This window comes from Pholis gunnellus (genome assembly GCF_910591455.1).
Source record: "Pholis gunnellus genome assembly, chromosome: 11".
Classification (NCBI taxonomy): domain Eukaryota; kingdom Metazoa; phylum Chordata; class Actinopteri; order Perciformes; family Pholidae; genus Pholis; species Pholis gunnellus.
Genome location: NC_136538.1, coordinates 18,194,807 through 18,208,790, shown reverse-complemented (window position 1 = coordinate 18,208,790; position 13,984 = coordinate 18,194,807). Strand labels below are relative to the sequence as shown.

General features: G+C 41.2%; 1 pseudogene across 1 annotated transcript; it reads left to right on the top strand.

Annotated features, from left to right (window-relative positions):
* The first annotated feature begins 5,571 nt into the window (after positions 1-5,571).
* Positions 5,572-9,626, top strand: LOC306702700 (amine sulfotransferase-like; annotated as a pseudogene). Its single transcript has 6 exons — positions 5,572-5,725; positions 8,086-8,295; positions 8,462-8,588; positions 8,856-8,950; positions 9,207-9,385; positions 9,512-9,626. The product of its transcript is annotated as an amine sulfotransferase-like (transcript).
* The last annotated feature ends 4,358 nt before the right edge of the window (positions 9,627-13,984 follow it).

The following is a 13,984-nucleotide window of genomic DNA, read 5'->3' as shown; positions in this document are numbered from 1 at the left end:
GGCAGAGGTGTGCCATATTGCTTCCCATCTGCCACATGGCACACCCATGCGCACACACACGCACACACAGAAACAGAGGCACACACATGCAGCGTGCCCAGAAACTGCCCATTTTAACCGGGGCCATAAATAGCGTAATTCATGGGTGTGAAACAGCGGGTTTTTAAGAGCGCTCAGAGGAACGGAGCGGAGCTGGAACCTTTGGCAGCTGATGGACAGATTTTCTGTTCCTGGTAGCCACATGAAACTCTGTGAACTGCACACTGAACACACTGAGACAGGGAGGCAATGACGACCTGCTGGTACAAGAAAATGAGAGTCAGACCATCTTTGTCTCTTTCTTTCCCATTGAATTTCTCTGTCCTTGTGCGTCTCACCATCTGTCTCCTCTCGCTCTGTAGCTCAGTCTCTCTCTCTCCGTCTCTCCTCTGTCCTCTTTTTGAGCCAGGGGGGCAGTATCGAAATGAATGTCACCCCTGTCCCAATGTTACTTAGGGGAAATTGACTCCTTAGCCTCGGTGCTGTTGGCGGCCATATGCTGATGTTTTCATATTCCAGAGAAATGAGGAGAGGGAGTCGTAAAGACTGCTAAAGTCAGAATTACAACCCTGGCTACCACTGGTGAGGAGAGGGAGAGGCCCCTTCTGTCACACCTCGAGCGCTGTTAAAGCCCCAATCCCTCAGTCCTAGAAAGTGCCATGGGCTTCTGAAGTACCACATTAACACTGGCTTTTCACCGAAAGTTAGACATGTTTTTACATTGCTCCACTGGCAGGTAATTCAGTCTAATTCATGGCTTGTGAGGCAGCATGTTTAGCTTCTCGTTCTTATTAAACATTCACAACCGGGTGGAGGACGAGGCTTCGGTTCAGCTGCTCTGCTGATTGTGGCTTTAGGAGACATCACTGTCTTCCTCAGCGCGGACCGTAGAGCTGTAGGCAGCGTTTCCAGCTTATCTATATTTCATGCTTTTATCTACTCTCAGCGTTTAATTAGGCAGTTAGCGGCTCGTTAAATTCTATTGAGAGCAAACTTTTACCTCGTTGCAAAGTTGTGCTGATGTTGAGCTTTTCCAGGCGATGGAGGATTTTGATTACCTTGCATCCACAGTGTCATAAGTTATTATTGAGTTATGCCATCTTTGTTGTTTTATCACCTTGTTTTTTTTCTGGGAGAATATTCTCTTCTGACATGTTTTGCTTCTTATTGAGACAGATGGAGGAATACATATTTATTAAGTCTCTTGTACAGAAAGCATGAATTTAGCATTTATCAAATCACATAACATATTGTTTGGCCACTTGGGGGCAGCAGAAATATGCTGTGAACACAACACTGACATATTATCATCTTTAAGTTTATGGCAAAATTGTGAGCAAACAGTTGTCTGTACGTACAATATTCATTCTCCTTCTAGTTCTGCTTTTTGTCTCCACGAACTCCATAAAAATCGGTCTCATTAGCAGCTAAGTGCTCCACAATGTTCACCAACCAGGGCTCAGCAATAAGGCTTCCCCGTAAAATGTCACGTCGGGCGAGTAAATCGAGTAATTCACTTGCCCGATTGAGCAAGTGGTAAAAATGAATTAGAAATATTGTTTATTCCGGAGCTGATGATGTAGTAGCTAAAGAGTGAGCAGCCTTCTTATATATTGTATTGTTGTTTTACCGCTGTACAACACTTTGGTCAACTTTTGTTGTTTTTAAATGTGCTCTACAAATGAACTAAACTTGAAACTTGAGCCACGTGGCTACCTTCTCATCTCTGTAGGGAGTTGCACAGTACGGATGGGGCACTCCAACGTGTCCGATGTGTTGTGCAGTTTGCTGCAAATTTGAAAACAAGGCATATAAAAATATATGAATTTCTTGTAGTTTTTCAAGGTCAGATACAAACAAATGGCCAAGTAGCTCTCAGTTGAATGTGCCGTAAGTTTGAAGTCAAAATTACCTGGACTTCAACTCTTGTCCTGGGAGCAGGTAGTTATTCTGGGTTTGGTGTCCTTTCTTTGCTTTGTTGTTATGGGCCACTGTTAGCAGATGGACTTCCAAACCAAACTGCCAACCTGCTGCTCATAACGAAATGACAAAAATGACATGTGTTGACCTCTGGTATAGCAGAGAGAGAGAGAGAGAGAGAGAGAGAGAGAGAGAGAGAGAGAGAGAGATGCTTTGCCTCGCTCCACGGTTCGGCCTGCAACAACTTTCCAGCGTGAGGCCTGTCAGTGGACCTACGGGTCCCATGTGAGCCAATCAGGACTGTTATGTAAGTGTAGGGTGTTTGAAAATGGCCGTGGCCGGCCAGTCGTATATGGCTTGTTGCTGATAATCGGCGGCGTGGCGTGGTGCGGCGTGCGGCTGACAGATGCCTGCTCCAGCTGGTACAGGGGGGGTTTATCGCCCGGTTGGAACGCGGGTCCTCACACCCCTCCACTGTGCTGGCCACCGTCGCCGTGTTTAATGAGTCACGAATTGCCTGTTTGTCTTCTGCTCCCTGCTGTTTCTGCACTCCCGCTTCCAGAACAATCCCTGAAACACATGCTGCTGCGCTCCGCAGAGCAGCCAGACAGGCAGGCTCAGCCAAACTGTTGTAAAGAACAAAGTTGTCATTTTTTATTTCTTCCTTTTTTTGTCATTTTTTTTTTTTTTCTTCTTGGGTGTTCATCTAAGAGAGGGATGGATTGTTCTGTAATAAAGCTGCCTTTTCAGATGCTGCGCCTGACCTCGCCAATATGGCTACCCAGAGAAACCAGTGCCCATTTGAAGCCCCTGACAAATACATAAATGGCTCTATAATTGGGCCGCTTTGTTGTGCGAGGTGCTGGCTCGTCTGAAAATGCCGTTCAACACTTTGTGGTAAATGGAGTTACATTATGACAACACATGGCAGTTGCTAAAGGAGTAGAAACTGGCACACTGATAAGACATAAGCAGGTGGTGTTAACACAGAAATGGTTTGTTTTAAGTCACTAGAAAACCACAATTTGAGTTTTCTGCGACAGCTAAGCAGATCACAAATTCATCTCCAGGCCAGCGACAGAGCTGTGTGACTCTGCAAGAGAGGAAGGATCTGCAGTCCAAGTAAACACACGGAGACGCTTGGATGACCATCAAATGGACCAGAGTGTGCAGACACACACACACACACACACACACACACACACAATCACACACACAATCTCACACACACACACATAGACACAGACACAGACACACAAACAGTCACAGAAGGGGTGTTTGTAGCCTGTTTTAGGGGATGTTCTGCAAGCTGCCCAGAGCTTTGCCTTAATCTCACCTGTTTAATCTGCAAGGTTGGGTGACAGCTTCTGTAACAGGAACAGGTGGCTCAAACAACTGCTGCTGGACAAACTTAGAGACGCCGTTCTGGAAACATTGATTAAAGCCCCGATCTGATTTTTTCAGCATGTTAATTGGAAATTTATACTTTTATAATTTTGAGGAGAAATACTTTGATGCAAAAGAAGAAACTTTTCGCGCTTCTGAGTTGTTTATTCGGAAGTTTGTCTCTGTTTCATTATTATGGAATATGTTGGGCTTTGAGTTAGCGTTTTGCACCAGACACACTATCCATTTGTTGAACTGTGTCATTGAATATATGCAAAACCTATACATTCAAAGCATGTGTCCACCTCCGTAAGATAAACACACACACACACACACAGTTACTCAGATCATCTGACGACCAGAAGTAGCCAGAACTATCCGTGGAATCTTGGCAGCGTCCGGATTCGGCCCAGTGCCGTGAAATCCTCATTTGGCGGGGCTGCTCTTTGTGGCCGGCTCTGGGTCCTCGGAGTGTCATTCTTCTCATTGTACAGGTCACCGAGACAGAGGCGGCCGGCCTGAAAAGATCCTCGGTGGGGGGAAACAATGGCTTAAGGCAGCCCATAAATGTCTCCTGTTCGGCTTCGGCCCATTGACTCTTTGCCTCCCCGCCAAGCAGGGCCCTGTCAGACCAGCCCCTCTCTCTAACAGCTTAATTAGCAGAAAGAACAACAATGTCAGAGCTGACTGAAATAAAAACAAGAAAAGATCCAAAAGCTTCTCTCTCCGCCTCTCATTGTCCCTGTGATAACAGAGCTCTAACTTTTCTGTTCAACTTAGTACAAATAAAACAACATTCCTACACTGTTCCACGAGGAGCATGACGACCGACTGATGGACCGGCAAAGGAGGGGGGAGTTCTCGGCTCTGATCATGTGATTTAAAAAGGATGTTTCTGATTTACTTTGACACAGTGTGTTAGCATTGAGTGTCAATATGAAAACAGTGTGTTTTTTCCGTGAGTTTGCAACTCTTTGAGAGAGCGGAGAGATCACCTCCACCTTCCAGACGGGTGAATCCTTCATCTGAGGGCTTTGCTCCGAACTCAATATGATTTTCATTGTTCATGACAATGGTGGTGGCGATGATGATAATGCAGTTTACATTGTGATGCTAATGTGAGTTCCTGGCGTCACGGGGAGAATGTGGGAGGAGACGCTGCACTTGTGTCCACCACGCTGGCTTTGAACCTTCGACGTCTGACTGACTGATGGATCGTGTCTGACTGAAACACTGCGTCCTTCACTTTGTCCTCCTACTTACATGTTTCTGTCAATCAGTTGGTTTGATTTTGTTTGTCTGCCTTTCAGTCTCTCACCTCTCTAGTGTGTTAATTATCTATGTATTGTCTTTGCATGTCTGTACTTTGGCTTGTCTGGTCTTGTTCAGATGCCGTATCCTAAACATAGCCCTCTCGCAACTCTTCATATCTCTACATTTTTTTATTGGCCTTACCCATTAATCTCCCTGTCCGTTCGTGCCCCATCTTTCCATATCTCCCCGCTGTCCTTCTTTGTTTCTTTTCTTTCACATCAAACACTGGCACCAGATTGATTCTCATGTGAACAAGGCTGCAGTGGGGGGCCAGGGACCTCTTCCCCGGGCTTTGAAGCCCCTTCACATCCTGTGGCCCCCCCCCCCCCCCCCCACAACCGGACACACACACCCTCTTCCCACTCCCACCCCAGTACACTGTGGACAATTTCAAAACACATCATCTTTTACTTTGCCATTTTAGAGGCAGACAAACCTAATTTCCACAATTTCAAATACTCGCCTATCATCTGCTGGCACATGTACACATCTACATTATTGGCATGTGCAATTATCTGACATCTGAGTCTACAGCCAGGGCAGCAGCATTGTGAGGCAGGTAGCAGCTAAAATTAAAATCAGAGTCACACAAACTGCTTCAATATGATCAGTCAACTCTTTCCACCACCACATGTACCTGGTGCGCAGAACGTGTTCATCTTGTTTACACTTGTCTTTACATTATGCTCTTACGCACATGTCTTATTTAATGACTAGTTTATGTCACGCCTCACGTCTTCATTCCTTAGTGGAGGAAAGGCAGCAGTGGATCGCTTCAAGTGCTTGTCTTGACGTGTTCACCTGCTGTAGAGGTGTAAGTAGGAACATATATCGAACTTAATACACAATTCTATATAAGAATACTAAGAATACTTGCATGAATTAACTCATTTACGTTTAATTTTAGCATCCATGGATTCTCTGGACCTAGTGAGCCTTTACCTGTACAAGTATAAAAGGAGGAACTTTCTGGTCAAGGACGAATTGCGACCAGCAGACCTTGATGCTTTGCAGCATTTTGAGATCCGTCCCACTGACATCTTCCTCGTCACGTACCCCAAGTCAGGTCAGTTGTCTTCTATACATTTTTGCTAAATTCAACACTTTTACAGCTTTTTTTTAATCACACAACTGATTACAAGCATATATATCAGGCATTAGTGAATGAAGTGAATGAAAACGCTGAATATATATACATTTATACCTAACAAATTATTTAAATACAGCAAATAAACTTTGATGAATATGTTAAAATTCCATGAAAATCTATGTATTCCATTGTCCATAATTAAAATCCCATTTTGTTTCAAAGACAGATCTTTTTTTTTTTTTACTCAATTTTATTGTCTTTTTAGGAGCTAGTAACTGTAACACATGTACACATGTAACATATAGTCAATGATATGCAGTGGTACAGTAGTTCCCTTTTCAGCCCTAAGTCAAGTCTGCTGGTGTCTGTCAGGCTAGGACAGGATCAAACTAGAGAGGCAATGGTCAGGGCAAAAAACTTCCAAAGAGCATTCACTGCTGCTTGTAAAACGTATTGCTGTGAGAGCGTATGAATGAAAGAGCCTTAAGAATGTAAATTATGACGGCTCAGCTGACACTACCGATCTTTTTAAAAACTCCTCTATTCTGTCATTTAAGTGAGTCATTCAAACAAATATGTTTTTCAACTCTTTTTCCAGTTTTAGATAAAACATGCGATAATAACGCGTTAACTTGCCCAGCACTAATATATATATATATACAGTATATATCATACCACTGATATGAATGGCATACCACTCTGATTCAACGGCATAAACCACTAATATGAACTTTCAAGCGGCACCTGCCTTCAGGAAAAGGTGTGCTGTTGGAAAAGTACTGGCATACCATTCGAGGGATAGGTACCTACCGCTGAACATCAGTGACATACCATCGACCACTTTTTGATCTCGGCGTCACTCCCTCAGACACACAATAAAAACTTTAGAAACGCAATGTTCTTAACTTCTGGAAAGTTCTATGACATCCAGGATAAACACAAGCTTTGGTTGTGCAACTGTGGGTTTGCATGTGCCTCACATATGTGAACATATCAGTGTAAGTCTTTGCAAAAAGCTAATACAACAATACCATACAGTTTAAACTAACAGACTTGCCTATGTGATGAGCTGACGTTAGGTGAAGTAATGAAGCTAAGACAATGGACCACAATGGACCAACGTTCAACAGTAAAATGAGTTTGATCTGTTCAATAATAGCACAAGTAAATGCAAGTTAGGTACTAACGTTACATCTTAACACTGTAATTGGTGATTAACTTTATTTATGTTAACTTAACTTGCTATGCTGTTAGCTAGCTAACCTCTCTAAGGCTAATTTAGCTCGAGCTAGCTAACGTCACAGAGCTAGCTCCGCAAATATTAGCGACCTAATATAATGACACAGACCAAGTGAAACATTATCTGAGATGTTAACAGTTCAATAATCATGAAGACAGAACAATACTGGAGACTTTGAATTTCGAGTGATAAGCGTAAGTTACCTCGGCTCCTCGGTTGAGCTCCACATGGCTCAGAAGGATGAACTGAAGCCGTGCTGCAAAGTCAAGTTCAGGAGCAGTTGGTCACATCTTGTTACTCAAAAATGACTTGTAGGCAATAAACAGTTATTCATTAAAAAATATTCTATCGTCATTACGGACACATTAACCTACAATAGAAAGTACGGTAGATGGATCGTGATTCACTAAACTTGTATGGAGAAGCGTATCCACCACTTCAAAGAAAATACTGTATTATGCTGATAAATTACAGTAGTCTTCTGTTATTGTTAATTTATGGCACTGACTGTTAATTTACATGCGAGGGATGAACATTTAACTGTATGTTGCAGTCATAATGAACTACTGTAAGATACCGTTAAAAATCTCCAGCAATTCATTACAGTGCAGGTGATGTGGTGGTTCACTTTAACACTGTGATCTGTAGGCTTTAGCTTCTATCTTTATCTTTTTAACCTTTTTTCACTGCTAAATCAGTTTCACATCCTGGATATATCCCTCAAACACATATTGCAGACCTTCTGTCGGCTTCTCTGAAATTGCTTTTTTTTTTTTTTTTCAAATATTAGATACTATTTTTTCTAGCTAAACCTAGTGCAGTTGAATACAACTGTTCTGCAACAACCTGTCATGAGGGTTAAAATGTTCAGTTTGAAACTATTTTGTAGAGCTTCTGATTTAACTTTATGATCATTTGGAAGATGTAGTTCATGGTGCTGTTGCATTATTCTGACAGGTGTTTCTATTATTTATTATTTCCACCACATTTATATCAATGATGGTAGGCTGAATAACAGAAACAGGCTGGTCTGGTCTGGTATGTGCTTTTTCCTCGGTTGTATTTAAAACGTCCTATATTATATTTGACTCTGCAGGTACAGTATGGATGCAGCAGATCCTGATCCAGATCCTGGATGCTGCCCACCCTGAATCAGCAGAGGATGCTATCAACAGGACAAGAGTTCCTTGGCTGGAGGAGAGAAGTGTGGACAACCCTTCCAGAGAAAGGCCTGATCCTCGAATCATTGGCTCGCATCTCCCCCCCCGACATGTTACCTCAGGGAGTAAAAGCCAAACAAATCAAGGTAATTTACAATATTCAATTAAATTCAAGCATTGTTACCACTCCGTCGGCCCGCCTGCGTGCTATTTGTAGGTAGTGGCTACCTACTACAAACCTACTACTGGAGTGGTAACAAGCATCCATCTGTAGCCAAATTCACAAAATACATATATGTTTTTTTGCTCTAGGTTGTGTATGTTTGGAGGAACCCCAAGGATATCCTGGTGTCGTTCTATCACTTTGCCCACAGTTGGGTGTTGCTGGAAACACCACAGAGCTTTGAGGATTTCTTTCAGCAGTTCCTGGATGGTAATGGTAGGTTCAGTATTATGGGGTTACTTAAGTATATCAGAGTACAGAATACAGAACAGAAAACAGAATTATTGTTTCACAATTCTGTTTTTGCATCTAATCGATTGATTTGATTTTAAGATACAACAAGGAGTTGAAATTTGAAATGAGGTATTTGACTTTTCAAATAGAACTTCTGTTTGTGTATCTCACTTTATTTTTGTATGGTTGGTAGTATTCAGTTAAGTTTTAGAAAACAAACATTAACCTCACAAATCTTTTCTCCAACAGTTTACATGGGATCTTGGTTTGATCACATCCAAGATTATCACAAAGCACGAGACCAACTGAACATCTATTTTGTGCAATATGAGAACATGTTGAAGGTTAGGAATCTTCTTTTTTCTATTGTAATTTTTTTATAGAACATTTAACCTTCATAAAAATATATAAATTAGTTGAGTACTGTAGCAATGATTAACTAATGTGCGTGAAAGTAACAGCCATGAGGTAACACCACTGACAATCAGTGATGTTCCAAGACTTGAATGATTCCTGCAGATTTTGGATTTATGGGCCTTTATGTTTTGGACACAATGTTAAATAATATTCACATATTGTATACACATCTTTGATTGACAGGACCTTAGAGGGGAAGTTGTGAAGCTTTGTGCTTTCCTGGGAAGATGTCTGACAGATGAAGCCATTGATCATGTTGTGGAGATGTCCACCTTCAAAAACATGAAGACCAACGCCAAAGCAAACTACAAGGACTTGGTTGAAACCAACCGCTACAAGACGGAAACCATGCGCAAAGGTTTGTTTCCACTACTTTTGTCATCATTTACAGAGAAGAAACTAACTTTTAATGGTGACAAATGACATAGCAGCAGACCAGTACAGACAGGTACATCTCAGATTTTATTTTTCTGTCTCTGAACAGGTAGAGCAGGTGACTGGAAGAATGTCTTCACGGTGGCCCAGAATAAACATTTTGACAACGTGTTCCAGGAGAAGATGAACAACTTGCCGCTGACCTGCTGCTGGGAGATTAAAGAATAGCTCCTCTTAAAATCAGCTCTGCCCTCAAGTGGAGAGAGTCTCCCTCAACGTGTCCGCACACTCACAAAAACCATGCTTCACTCCTAAAGTGATTCTTTCTACTCACTTTGAACCTTTCTCTGCAAGGACTGATGGAAACTGGCCTCCATCACATTCTGAAATTTTTCATTTTACAAACTGTCTCAGTGCTGATCACTGTGATTAGTTAAAAGGGTTCAACTTAAAGTAACCGTCCCTATGAAATGTTGTCATGCAAAGATATGCTGTCCTGAAATTTGAGTAAACTTACCCTTTAACACAAAGCCGAAATAAACAATCAATTAACCATACAAGCAGGGCAATAGATCACTTTAGTAGTGTGTGAGCGGGGCCATAATTCTGTGTTTCTCCTGCTATCTAAGGCATGTAAGGCTTGTACTAGGTCAATGTTTTAACCATTTATTTTCTCTAACTGCAGCATCTTTGTTTACCTCTATTTTCTTGTCACTAAAGAGTTTTGAGTTCAAAGAACTTGTAGATGAATATAAGAATTATATACGCATGGTCATTGTGTTGACTTTACACCTCTCGTCTAGCCAGGGCTTTGATGAGCCGTCAATAAATCCACCATAAACAAGTGATGTTGTGACTCTTTTTTCCAATTGGACGGTCAAGCATGAAGTTCAGGCCTGGGACAGCCTTGTGCCTCACTGCGCCAGTATTGTCAATTTCCTGACTGCATGAAGACATACAACCCACATAACTTCTTTTTTTAACAGCAAGGCTCTTTGAGAGCGTCCGTGGCTGAACCATATTTAACCTTTCTGTGTCAGACCACCCGCTAGTGGCTGGGCCTCTGGCGGCCCATTCACCACCCCACTGGCACCGACAAGCCAGCCGAATATGATATACTAGAGCTGGACCGCAGACGAACAGCACAATTTATTCCCCACAAAACGCAAACATCTTTAGAAGATGTGTTGTGCACTGCCTCACAATGGCTCTGTAGGCAACAATGCCACAGCAGCAGCATAAATTACCTTCAGTTTGAGGTGGTGGGTTTTATGTAGAGGACGTCCACACCCTGCTCTAGTTCCCATGATTTAAAAAAAAAAAGAAGCACTTTTTCCCAGGTTATATCACACACAGCGTGATTAGGGACCAGCAGAAACTATTGAAAAAGATTAAGTTCACACGAACCTTCAAATTACATTTTAATATGTTTGGTAAAGTAAACTTGAATATATAAACGTTAACAAGGACCAACGTTTTTAGACTGTTAAGTCATTACATTTGGACCATTTAAATATGTTTGGGACAACTAAAGATTATATTCATAATCAATTAATCTGCAGATTTTATTCTCAATCGTTTTGTCTTTAAAACATTAGGTAATAGCAAAACAAATGCCTGTCATCATTATCTAAAGCCCAGGTTGACATCTTTAACTTTCTTGTTATCCCAAATTATCAAAATTGATGAGCTTTGGTATGAAAAATTACTTAACTGATTAATCAGTTATCAAAATAATTGCCGATTAATTTTCTGCCAATCGACTAATCGATTAATTTATATTCATTTTAGATGGATGACACATTTCGATTACATAGACAAATTTAATTGAGCTATAGTCTAAGGAAATATAGCTACCTCTGCTAGTTTTAATGCTTAAAGGATATTCTATATTTCAGATTTTGTCCACAAATCCCCCAAAAATAGTCCGTCTTTAAATACCCGGTCTAATCATTAGTACAAATTGAAGATGTAAATCTCAAAAATCGGGCGCTTTTTTCCTATCTTTATTGAAGAGTGTGGTCTTTGAATTTGAGAGCATGACTCATTGATTATATGCTCAGATTTTTTAATGCTTTCCCTTAAAATCCTGTCCTCACTTAAATAGCACGTGCTTGCGCATGGATTTGCTCTGCTTCTGCTCAAACTGTATGTTTAATAATAATAATAACAATAATAATAATAATAACTTTATTTGTGTAGCACCTTTAAAAACAGAGTTTACAAAGTGCTTTGACAGACAAAGGAAGGCAATAAAACAACAGGAACAGTGAGACCCAACCAAGCAAGACAAACTAAGGGTGAATTTAAACCCTAATAAAGCAGTACAATAGATGAAACAATAAAACCAATCGATTCGATAAGAACAAACTAATAAATAAAATAAATACAAATAAAATAATAATAACAATAAAAAAACAAAGCAGTAAATCAGTAAAAAGACGACATCAAATGAAAGCCAGTCTCTAAAAATGGGTTTTAAGAAGTGATTTTCTTCTTTTGCACTCGGATATATTGTTGCTTGCACAGTTTGCGGCGCAGCTTCAGCCCTTCTCCTCAAACTCTGTTTGACTCTGTTTCTGTGTGCTTGTGAAATGTCTGCTCTCAGATTTCTCCCCTGCTCTCAGATTTGTTTTGTGCAATAACCCTGTTAAAATACCCAAACCAATAGAGCCAGCTGGAGTGCTTGATTCACGGCGTCCTTGTCAGCTTACGTCAAAATAATAAAGTTGGTTCACATAATGGTGGCCGGTGTAGTTATTATAGTAAAAGAAAAAGTACAAACTAATTTTATTCCAAAAGTCATAAAGAAAGCAAAGGCAGTAGGCTACATAATTTAGCTGTGGTTGACAGAAGTTGATGAACCCGGTTCTGCTGGTCAGGGACGCTCTCGGAAGTAAAATGAACGCACCTGCAAGGATGCAGAGATCATTTCATTGGTCAACACTACACCAGGTATTCTGTTGGTTGGGGGAATTTGACAGGGTTATTGTATGAGACAATTCAAGAGCAGAGGAGAGCATCCTGAGTGTAAGAAGTGCTGAAGCTCAAGCACGGGCGGGTGCTTCAGCTTCATGCAACAATATATCTTAACAAAGCATCATATATATATATATAACATACAGTTTGAGCAGAAGCAGATCAAATCCAAGAAAAGCATGACAAAATCTAAAAGGGAAATCAATGAGTCACGCTCTCAAATGGAAAAACCATGCTTTCGAATAAAGATAGGAAAAGTAGTAAATAATTCATTTGTGAAAAAGGTTAAATAATGTCTCATCATGTCTCATTACTCAAACAGAAGTAAATTGGGCATTTGTCTGGGACAATTTCAGCCAGGGGTTGATACACATTTGGAATTTTAGTGGGTATTTACAACAGCAGGGTGGTGTGTGTGGGACTGACTCAAATGTGTGTAAGCGTGTGTGTTCACTCACTTACAGAAAGAATCACACAGAAGTGGACTAAATAGTGAAGTAATCGACTAAGAATGGGCAGCACTATATATTAGCCAGTGAAAAAGTAAGAACGTTTACTAATAACTCATCAGCAAAAGAAATACGTTACACAGCTCGTTCTTTACTTCTGTTAGTCAGCACACATTCTAAAATACAGTTGAACATCTCCAAAACGTCGACATCCACACCTGCACCGGTCTGTTTATATCCTTCACAATAAGAAAAATATAACCTGACTATCCTTTAAATGTTTGCACAGAGAAAAGACCTGTGTAATCCATGATTCACGCCTCTTGTTGTGAAAGTGGTCTAATTTTCCAGTTGGATTTCAATTCATCGGTCAGTCTCTCCAGCTCCTTCTTCATTCTTCAAGGTGTTGCCTTGTCATGACCTTTGCAGATTGACACTCAGCAGTCCCAGATGACCAGAGGACTGCGGGACAATCCCAGTAGGTTAATAATTACTCCCAGTGCACAGTGAAGGAAGCCTGACCCCAGGCACGGCACAGCAAGGCACGAGCAGCCCACGGCCCCGGTGATAAATGAACGACAGCTACCGTGGCTTCTCTCGCTTGTGTGTTTTGAAAGGAGAGTGGGCAACACACCTTCAAAGTGTTCCCATTTGTGCACAATTGTAGGAGTACAAAGACATTGTGGGAATGAGTGGGTATGTCTGAATGAAGGTTTGAAAGCAAAGGCACATTGGGAAGGAAGTTAAAGCAAACTGTACTTCTCTGCGCATCAACAGTTCTACAAATTATTGTTGATATCAGTGTCCCTCTGATATGTCTATAGAGGTGACATATTTGCATTATAACAACTGATCAATGAGGCTTGTAAAAAAAGGGGTATTTCTTCAGGAACTGACCCGCATAAAGTCTTTAATTTCCTTTGGTGATTTGTGTGTGTGTGCATGTGTGTTAGACAGAGAGAATACCGCATGGAGATGGCAGAGCTGCGTGGAGATGAAAGTACGACAGAGAGAAGAGAGAAAGTCCAGCAGAGAGAAAATGACAGAGCGATGCAGAAGCAGCGAGGCAGAGGCCGTGGCTTTTCTCAGAGATGAACATTAATAATATGACAGGCCACAATAGAAGCACTGAGATCAGAGAGATCACCTCCATTGTCC